Source organism: Myotis lucifugus, unplaced genomic scaffold (assembly GCF_000147115.1).
Source record: "Myotis lucifugus unplaced genomic scaffold, Myoluc2.0 scaffold_2, whole genome shotgun sequence".
NCBI lineage: Eukaryota > Metazoa > Chordata > Mammalia > Chiroptera > Vespertilionidae > Myotis > Myotis lucifugus.
This window is the reverse complement of record NW_005871050.1, coordinates 2,188,657-2,199,128: the sequence shown is the minus strand read 5'-3', so window position 1 is coordinate 2,199,128 and position 10,472 is coordinate 2,188,657.

Below are 10,472 nucleotides of genomic sequence, written 5' to 3'. Positions count from 1 at the left end.
TTATATGCATGCATACAAGTCCTTCGGTTGATCTCTTACCCCCACCCCCAACCCTCCCTGGCCTTTCCACTGTATAGGCCACTGATAATTTTGGTTTATATTTCAAATATTTATTGAGAACCTATTATGTTTCAGGCACTGCTCTTTATATATACAAGTTTCATAGTAGGGAGAGGAATAAAATCCCCTGCTTGAATTGAGTTAAACAAACCATGTGAAAGTAGAACAAGAAAGTTGAATCTTGTAAAAAACCGTGGTAATTTGCAAACCACCAGTTGTATTCAGTCAGTCAACTGTTAATTGGTTCTTTTTTAAATAACTGAATGCAACCAAATAACTTAAAATCACAAACACTCTGACTGAAGGTCAATTGATTGGTATAGAAATGGTCTACTTCCCTTCTGTTTTTTTAGATTGTTCTTTTACATTCCAAGAAACAGAAATAAGCCTTTTTGACCAGATTACATGGTATAAAACCAGAGTCCTAAAGTTTCTGATAATTTCTTAAAAACATATTTAATACATAAATATCCTATCTTAATGAGAAGTTTGGAGCTAAGATGCTTCATTATATTTGATTTTACTTATTGTGAAATTATGGCTTGCCTGTTGAAATACTAAAGTTAATATGTGGATACAAGGATATTTTTCCAGGTGACCTAAAAGCACTGATTTAGGGACTACTATTGAGTTTAGCATTCTACTAGGTGCTAGATACTAGAAACGTTTGATTTTATTTATTAGACCTTTACAGTGACCAGTTAAATGAAGTATCTGAGTTGTATTTATTATTGTTTTTCAAATATATAATGGAGATAAAAACCACCATTCTATTTAATAGAGAAAAGAAATGAGAGAAAAGAAAAGAAACTTTTGAAATAGGTTTTTCTTTTAACAAGCCCTAATTTCTTTCTGAGAAGGAAACATTAAAATTCACAGATAATTATTATAATAGATATATATCTTACCAAGAAAAGCTTGTTGAATTGGACTTTGGAGTTGAAGATCAAAGAGGGCCTAAGATACATCCATGCTTGAAAAGAGTAAAGAACCTTAGGTTGTAGATGAACATTTAAAGTTCATGCCTAACTTCTTTTCACAGTTTAAAAAATTGAGATCCAAGGAAAGAAAAAGAGATAATCCAGTCAGTTATTTTGTAGGAGAATTGGACTAGAATTTGTGTTTCTGATCCCTAGTCCAGTCCTCTTACCAAGAACACAGCACCCATGCTGGTAAAATTTGACCAATGTGCTGAGAGCTCATCTGGTTTGTTGAAGAAATGAGGCCATGCATCTGTAATTCATCATGTCTCTATAGTATTTATTCTTTAAGAACTCTCCAAATAGTAGTCATTTTTACATTTAGAATGACTGATGTAGTGTGTGCTATGTTAGGAAATCATTCGAATGGGAAGTCAGAGATGAGTGAAAGGGGAAAATCTGTCTTTGAAAGAGAACCTCTTCTTTTACTTTGGATTACAGCATTGGGAATTTGTCAACAGGGGAAATATGAACACTTGAAAAATCTTTTGTCCTCAGTCTTTTCTGTCATGGTTTTTCACAAGGAAAATCCAATAATAAATTTCTTGACATTTCTCTGGATTAGTGAAGAACTAGAAACAGTCTTGTTGCTCTTCTAGGTGCCAGGAGAATGATTCCTTCAACTTTCCAATCCAAATTGTCCAGCAATGAAGGGGAAATAAAATAACACTCTGATGAGCATCAACTAAGTGCTCTTTCTCTGGGTAATTGGCTTCCTGGAAGGTGAATCAGCACTCATTTAGCAATCCAAGGCCAAGTAAGTTCTGGCCAAGGAAAAATGAAATGTAATACATTTAGTGCTAAATTAAAGACAGGATTCACAAGCTGAGTGCCCACGTGAATCAGCAACATGAATCACTAAGCCCTGCTCTGTTTATGGCAAATTGGCCCTGAAGACAAATAAAAAAATCAATCACTAATTTGCATGCTCTGCTTTTGATAGACTCTTTCATTTGAAGACAATTACTCTTATAATAGCAATAATGACACCTTATAATTTTACTTTGTATAATGCTTTCTTGTGTACTCCTCATAATTTTAATTTCTCTAAGTTTAGAGGTAAAATATATGACTTTTTAAAACTGATACAAAATGACAGTTCAAAGAAAGTCCCAAGAGATACTAAAGCTCCAATTCTATAGTGCCTGACCAGTATGTATGATATTTATCTGAATCCAGAATTTTATATGGGTCATTTGGGGTGATACTGTATGAGAAAAGGTAATGTATAGCCTTGTGAATTTTTAAAGCTTAAAACTAACTTGTATGTTTTCTCAGGGTACATCAGTTCAGTGGTCAGAAATAACTGACTACCACCTAGTCAGTTGTCACGTGTGCTAAATTCTGAAGATTCAAATTTAAATGAGACATTGCCTATGTTTTTTAGAGAGGAAGGACATCTAAATACAAAGAGCAGCAGATACAGAGGCCCAGGGTTATGGAGCAGCATGCTTTATCGATTAAATACAAGAGTTTACTATGGGCAAAACAGAGAGTAAAAGGGGGTGGAGGGAGTGAAGGAGTAACAAAAAATAATTAAGAGCAAATCATGGGGAGAATTATGGGTTTTATTGAGATGCACAGACATGAAGGCAAATGAGCAACACTAAGGGGAGATGTTATATGTGATGGAGAGTGATATGAGCTGTTTTTTCTTTTGTAGAAAGACCACACAGGTGACCTACTGATGAAGGAATGGAGGAAACCCAAGTTTGTAGTTTATGGTAATAATCCAGTAGAGAGATGATAACAGGGGTTATGGCAGTAGTAATAAAAATGAACAGGAAAGACTGAATTTGGTGTGCTTTGTAGGTAAAATCAGAAAATATTAATGATTAAATATGGGGAGATGAGGGAAAGAGAAGGGTCAAGGTGACCTGTAGGTACTACCATGTCCAAATATCAATTCTGTATATTACATCATATCTATTCCTATATCAGTCTACCCATTTTAGTAAATGACAACTTCCAGTTACCCAATTTCAAACTACAAAATAATTCATCTTTCTCCTTTCACTTGCCACAACCCACCTGTCAGTAAATTTTGTTGCTTCTACCTTCAAGACACTTACAGAATATGACCATTCCTCAACAACTCCACTACTTCTATCCTAATCCACGCCATCATCTCTTACCTAGACTATTACAACAACATCCTGACAAGATTCCTTGCCCCTGCTCCCATTCCAGAACATATTCTCCAGGGTGATTAGTGATTCATCCAGAGTGATTTATTTCAATGTACGTCAATCTAATCAAGCCATTATTTCTAATTTCCAGTTTAAAAAATACAGGGAATGAGGAATTAGTTAAATGACACAAGGAAATGATTAGACAAAGCTCTTTAGGATAACTGGTTCAGGCTCTTCAATAAGTTAATGTCATAGGGAAAAAAAAGATGGGAGTTGGAGAGCTGTACTACATTAAAATGAATGTAAGAGCCTAACAATCAAATGCAATACATGGACCTTAATTCTATACAAAAGCACTATAAAAGAAATTTTGGGGAAAATTAGGGAAATACGATTACCAATGTTTTGTTTTTTAAATGGATGTATACTAAAGTATTTCAGGATAAAATTTCATGCTATCTATATTTTAAAATACTTCAATGAATAATATATACACAAAACAAATATGGCATGATGTTAATGTGTTTAATGTACATAATAGGTTTATGGACAATATGAACACGAATTTGCCTTTTTTATTGAAGTCCTCAGTGAATGAATAGGAATTAAATAAATACTTGTTGAGTGAATTATAAATAGTAAAACCAGGTTTGGTGGAAAGACTAAATTGAGTTCAGAGCATGTTGACTTTGAGGACCTGTAGCATAGATATGTGGAAATGTGTGGTTCTTTATTTGGCTTGGAGAGGTTGTGGCTTCAGATTTTCAGTGGGAAGATAAATAATTTCTCATCTGGTAGTTTCTGTTATTTCGTTAAAGAAAGAGGTAATGCCATCAACTGAAAACAGCACGTAGATGAAACTTAAAATGATGGAAGTTGATGGTCTCTAATTTTACATACCTTCTTAAGTGAAGAGAAGAAATTCAAGGTTGAAGCTTTTGGGAATAGTGATATGTAAAGGGCAGACAGACCTAGAGGAGGCCATGAGAAAAGAACAAAAAGAGATAAACAGAGATAAGGAAAAACAACCAGGAGTATTTGGTGTCATGTAAACTAAGGAAAATAAGAGTTTTAAAAAGAGATAGAGACCAAATGACCTAGCATTGGCCAGGCAAAATAAAGAACAAATGATATTCTTATGCATGACATTATGATGGCAAATGAAGAAAGGTGAAGTGGAGTTTTGGAGGCTTAATTTCACAAAGGAATGATATGTAGAAATAAATATCAAAATAGGCTACTCTTTAAAGGTTTGCTGAATACAGCATCAATCGAGTGACTTTTCTTTAGGATTAGAATGCATTTAAACACATTTATGTGCTGAGAATGAGGAGATAATAGATTAAAAATTGAAATCAAGTACTGAGTAAAAGCATATGAAGGAGCAAGTTTTAGGAAGAAACAACAGATGACACAAGTGAACAGGCTGACTTTCAATAGGAGGAGAAACACTCAGGCTCATACAATTGGGAAGAAGAATAGAAGGGTGCAGAGAAGAAAAAACTATAGGTAGAATACTGGGAATGAAGGATTTCACCCCAGTAGATTCTTTGAGAGTCAGAGAGTTGAGAGCTGGATAGAAAATTTGAGTAGAAAGGTACAGATTTGGAATTCTTATTTTGAGAAATAGGGATGAACTAATAATAAATAAAGGTATGGATATGCACTGTGAAGGACTCAGTTGAGGTAAGAAATCAAGGATTTTCAGAGGCATTCATATGCATAATTTTATAAGATTCTCCTTACCATCTCTCTGGTCCTAAAAATAAATAAGAGGAATCTCTTACCCTTTGGGACAGCATGATGGACCTGGAGAATAGTATGTTAAGTGAAATAAGGCAATCTGAGAAAGACAAATATCACACGATCTCACTTATTTGTGGAATCTAATGAACAAAATGAATTGACCAACAAAATAAGACCTGAAGCATGGAACAGACTGACATACTTCAATGTGGGGATAGGGGGATGAGAAGAGAGAAACCAAAGAACTTATATCCTTATATGCATAGCCCATGGATACAGGCAACAGGGTAGTGAAGACCTGGGGTGTGTGGGTAGGGGATGGGAAGCGGGAGGTAAAAGTGGGTAAATGGGAGGCATCTGTAATGCTATCAATAATAAAAAATATATTTAAAAAAAAGAAAGGCAGATTGTATGCTAAGAATTTGTAGGGCAGGTGCAGCAGCAGGGGGCAGTAGTGTGTTATGGTTAAGAGTGAAGATTTTAGTCACACACATGGCTTTGAGTCCTGGCTCTGCTACTTACAAAGTTTGTGAGCTTGGACAGCCTCCTTGTCCTCTCAAAAAACTTAAGTTCTTCATCTATAAAATAGGGGCAGAGTGCTCATAGGGTTGGTAAAATTAGATGGAAGAATCTATGCAAATTGCCTGACACTTAATAAGTTTACAATAAACATTAGCTAGACATGAAACTAAAACAGGGGTGGGAGGGAGTTGAGAGGAATGATAAAACAGAAATTTATGTTATTGACCATGGGTTCCAGGCAGCACTGGAAAGAAAGTGAGACTGTGGGGCTGCAGAACTGGAAGCAAATGAAGGAGTCAAGGAAATAGTCTTTTAGTGAGGGTGAAGAGCAGTGGTAAAGTTAGTGAGAGAGCTATATAAAAGGTAACTCTGAGACTGGTATTAACATTAGAGATTTAAGAAATAAAATAGTTCTTTGTAATTACAAAGATCATGTTGTGGTCTTACACACTCAATATTGATGATATAGGAATCTTTAAGAATTGAACGAGCTGGGAATTAGGTAGGCAATAATAAGAGATGCTATCTCTTTTATGGAAGGTCTGGTCTTTCACCTTTGAGCCCTACTTTTCTGAAATGGTGATGGTCATCTCAGGAAAGAATGATCCAGCTGACATTGCCTAAATTCTCATTAGACTTGTTGATAAATCACACATTGAATGTATTCACTTAGAATTATAAATAAAAGTTACAAGGAATCAGAAATGTCCCTGTTGGCCAAATAAGCCTAATCTCCTCCCAGAAGGGAGATCATAAGATCTAAAGGTGGCTTGATGAGGATGATGTCCTGGTTGAGGGAGGATGCAGAAATGTCATGCTCTGGTGACAAAGGAGTGCTCTCAAACCAGGTGTTAAGTGGTCAAGGTACTAGCTTCCTTAGTATAGCTGGTGAGACTGACAAGGGCCCACTCCATAAATCCTTTTTCTGGACTTGGACATGATTACTCTACAATTGGTACTTCTTATTACATCATCTTTCTTGTTTTAATAGATTTGTAGTACCTGTTATAACTTCCAGGATGATAACTTATGCTAATTGCATTTGAGGTTGGCTGCTTCCTAGGAAGACACTTTAATCTTATTAATAATATGTCATCCTACTGGATGGGTAACTTCAGGTGAGACTTCCAAAAGCCAGCTGCTTCTGCTCACAGGGGAATTTCAAGAAGAAAAAATTCCTTTTCAGATAGTTTCCTGTTTCACCCTTTTAACTCTTGCACGTCTACTTTGGTTCCACATCGTCTTAACTGTTTTTAGCATCTTGGAGACTGTTCATAAACTAATCAAATGTGCATAACTAAAGTGTATACTGCTAATGTATATAACTAGTGTTTATACTGCTAATGATATTTTAAGTTTTCCATAAAAGTCATTATTTGAATATTTCTTTCACATGCAAAACATCCAACTTTTAAAATGTAAAATAAAGACATTTCAGTGTTCAGATAAATCTTTACTAGACTACTTTCATTGGAAAAGCAGTTATGTGGATAATATATCAATTGCCACCAGATCATTAGAGATGGCCTCTACAATTTCTTCATTCTGTAATTAATGAAATAAATCCATAAAAGTTAAGCCCCTTTCCCAAGGTAATACAGCCTGCTCAGTTGCATTTCAGAACAAACAGGAGAGTACTTACAGCTGCTAAAGTTACATGTGGGGAAAACTGTAACTCTCACCATCCCCTTCAACTTGGTGCTATCTCAATTTATCTGGAAAATCAATCCTTGATCAATATTTTCTAGTGAATATGCAGTTATTAGAAAAAATTATCAGTTATGTTGAACATGGCAACTATTAATACCCTCAAACTCACTTTTAAAGGAATCTAAAAAAAGAAGGTGAAAGGGGTAGATAGATGCACTACCATACATCACATAAATCTTTGTTACTTTGAAAACACATGTGTACACATCTCATTGTGTTCAAACCAGAAATCAAGAGAATATGTACAGAGTACATGGATTTTGCAAAGATCCAATATTTAAGATGAAAAAATAAAGTAACCACATTACTCTTTTGTTAACATGGGTTCTGATTGAATCAGTCATTCAGACTGTGCCTGATAGAATGTCCCAATTGCTGTTTTCACTAAAATGTCTGAATCAATATACCATATAATTTTCTATAACTGAAAGGGAGAAAAGATTGCCCTTTTAATATGCTTATTTTCATCCTATATACTCAATTGTATGTATTACAGAAGAAACAAACTGCAGTGTTGTTAGTGCCAACAGAGGGAGCTCAAAGACAAATTGAGAAACTGCAGAAACACATAAGAGAATGAGAACTTTTGGAGGGGTGAGAGGGTGTTCAAGAATGTACATCACTGGAAAGAAAGTCAGCAGCAAAAATAATTACTGAAAAAGTGCAGAGATGACATAAATGAAGCCAAGTTTTGAAATCAATTAAAAGGGTCATTTTTCAACTCTCTCTCTTACCACTCCCACTTCCTTCCATCTGCTGATTAAAATGAATTCAATGAGGTAATATTAGCATCCATTTTCAGATGATTGGAAGGGGTAGTTAAGCAATTTTTGAAACTTTCTACTTGATTCCTTTAACCGTTGCTCTGAAACTATCTTAAAACTAGTGGCCCAGTGCACGGATTTGTGCACATTGAAAGGAAATTAATTGGAAGAAATATGTTAATATCACTATTCGCCCTTTCTCTATAATAGAAGTGTCAACTAAATTCCCGATTGACAATGACAGATGGAAACACATGCTTGAGATTAGTTCCAGTGAGAGTTTTATATGTATTGTGCATGTGTGAGTCAACTTAGCCATATATATATATATATATATATATATATATATATATATATAATTTGCTTAATTAGACCTGCTTTCTGATGTAACTCAACTTTTTCCAGCCCAGTGAAGCACCCCAACTTCTCTTTAAGATAATTGTCAGCAACACCACAGTAAATATCAATCCAAAACAGATTATTATTGTAGATCAGGCAGGGAGAACAAAGGGTAAAAATATTTAACTGCAGCAGTGTTTGACTATATTCTGCACAGTGAGAAAACCTGAAGTCATTTTCAAGGTCCACCATTTCTTCTTTTCAGTCGGGTCAAGTTTCTAAACTTTCTAAATCTCTGTTTTCTGGCTAATGAAAAGAAAATAGGATTCCACTGAGTCTCCTATCTACCTACTCTAGGACTTCTGTGAGGATCAAATGAGATGAGGCATGGGAAAACGCTTCACAGACATTTGGTTAAAGTGTGAAATGTTTACATCTGGCTATAAAGCAAGTCATGTTCCTGGGCTAAAGAAACTGCAAAGAGGCTAGTCGTCGCTAGGGAGAGGAAGTCAGGCGTTGCTATGTGACAGCATTACCTGGCACGCACAGCCACCATTTCCGGGCTAGGCTGGGCTGTGGGCCACATTTTGCACCATGGGGTCTCAGCAGCGTCGGCTGCGATTTGGTGAGCTGTCGCTTCCGGGTGATAGCGGGGTCTGTGTCCCACTTGAGGGAAGCCGAGTGTTGCTTTGTGGGCACCGGGTCTGTGGTGCCAGTGCGCATCGCGGCAGCTCCTGCCTTAAGTGCCTGCCTCCTGGTGGTCAGTTCACATCATAGCGACTGGTCAGATGGTCAGGCACTTAGCTTATTAGCCTTTTACATTTATAGATATGTGCTCTTAGAGGATCAAATTAATTAATTATAAATTAACTAGAGGCCTGATGCACGAATTTGTGCACGGGTGAGGTCCCTCTGGATGGCCTGCAGGGATCTGGCTGAAACCCGCAGTCCAACTCCACCTGCAACTCCTACCTGCCGCTCCTGCTCATCCCGGCCCCATTGTGCCTGCCGCAGGCTCGTGCCCAATTAGTCCCGATTGGGAGAGGCTCACACTGCAGCAGCAACACTCGCCAGCCATGAGCCCTGTGTCTGGCACCCTCCCAAGGGGAATGGCCTGCGGGATTGGGCTGAAACTGGCTCTCCAACATCCCCTGAGGGGTCCTGGATTGCAAGAGGGTGCAGGTCAGTCTGAGGGATCCCACCGGTGCACAATCAGGCTGGGGAGGGACCGCAGGAGGGCTCCAGGGCGTGTCCAGCCTATCTCACTCAGTCCCAATCAGCTGGACCCCAGCAACAAGCTAACCTACCGGTCAGAGCATCTGCCCCCTGGTGGTCAGTGCACATCATAGCGAGCAGTTGAGCAACCTTAGCATATCATAAGCATATTATGCTTTGATTGGTTATTTGGCGTTCTGCTGTTTGGTTTATTTGCATATTACCCTTTTATTATATAGGAATTGAAGCTGGTTTTACTACACAGTGATTCTCCATATTTTAATGCTCATGTACCCTTATTTTAAGAGTTTTTTTTCCTTTCCTGAGCATAAACTTGGCCTAAATAAACTTTATAGCTTATATGTATGTGGAATCCTAACTCAAACCATTATTGTGTAAACAACTTGATGCCCCACCTACATTCACATATTAATTTAGCTAACATATGTTTATTGAGAATTTATGGACTGCCATATATAGTGCTATGACCTAAGGATCCACCAGGGAATATGATGGAGAAACTTATAATCTAGTGCAATTAACAGGCAATAACTAATCAAATAAATAAGGTAATTTTAGAGACATGAAGAAAAGAGGATAATGTGAAAGAGTGACTAGTGTGGGAGAGAAGGCACACCTCTCTGAGGGAGTGATATTAGCACAAAAACCTAAATAATGAGAGCCATGTAAAGATCCAGCCAAGTTAGACAACCTTGCTTAAAGGGCTTGTGAGTCATATGATATCTGTCTCAACTACTCAACAAAAGTAGTCACAGTCAGTAGCAAACAAATGAGTATGGCTGTGTTATAATAAAACTTTATTTACAAAACAGACCCACAAAATGGGAAGTCTTCTAGGCAAAGTAAACAGCAAAATCAAGTCCTAAATCATGAATAAGTTTGGTGTTTTATAGGAATAAAAGGTCCAGTATGGCTGGTATACAGTGAGCAATGCAAGAGTGATTTCAGCTTCAGTGAGAGAGGTAAACAGTGGTCAGATCACA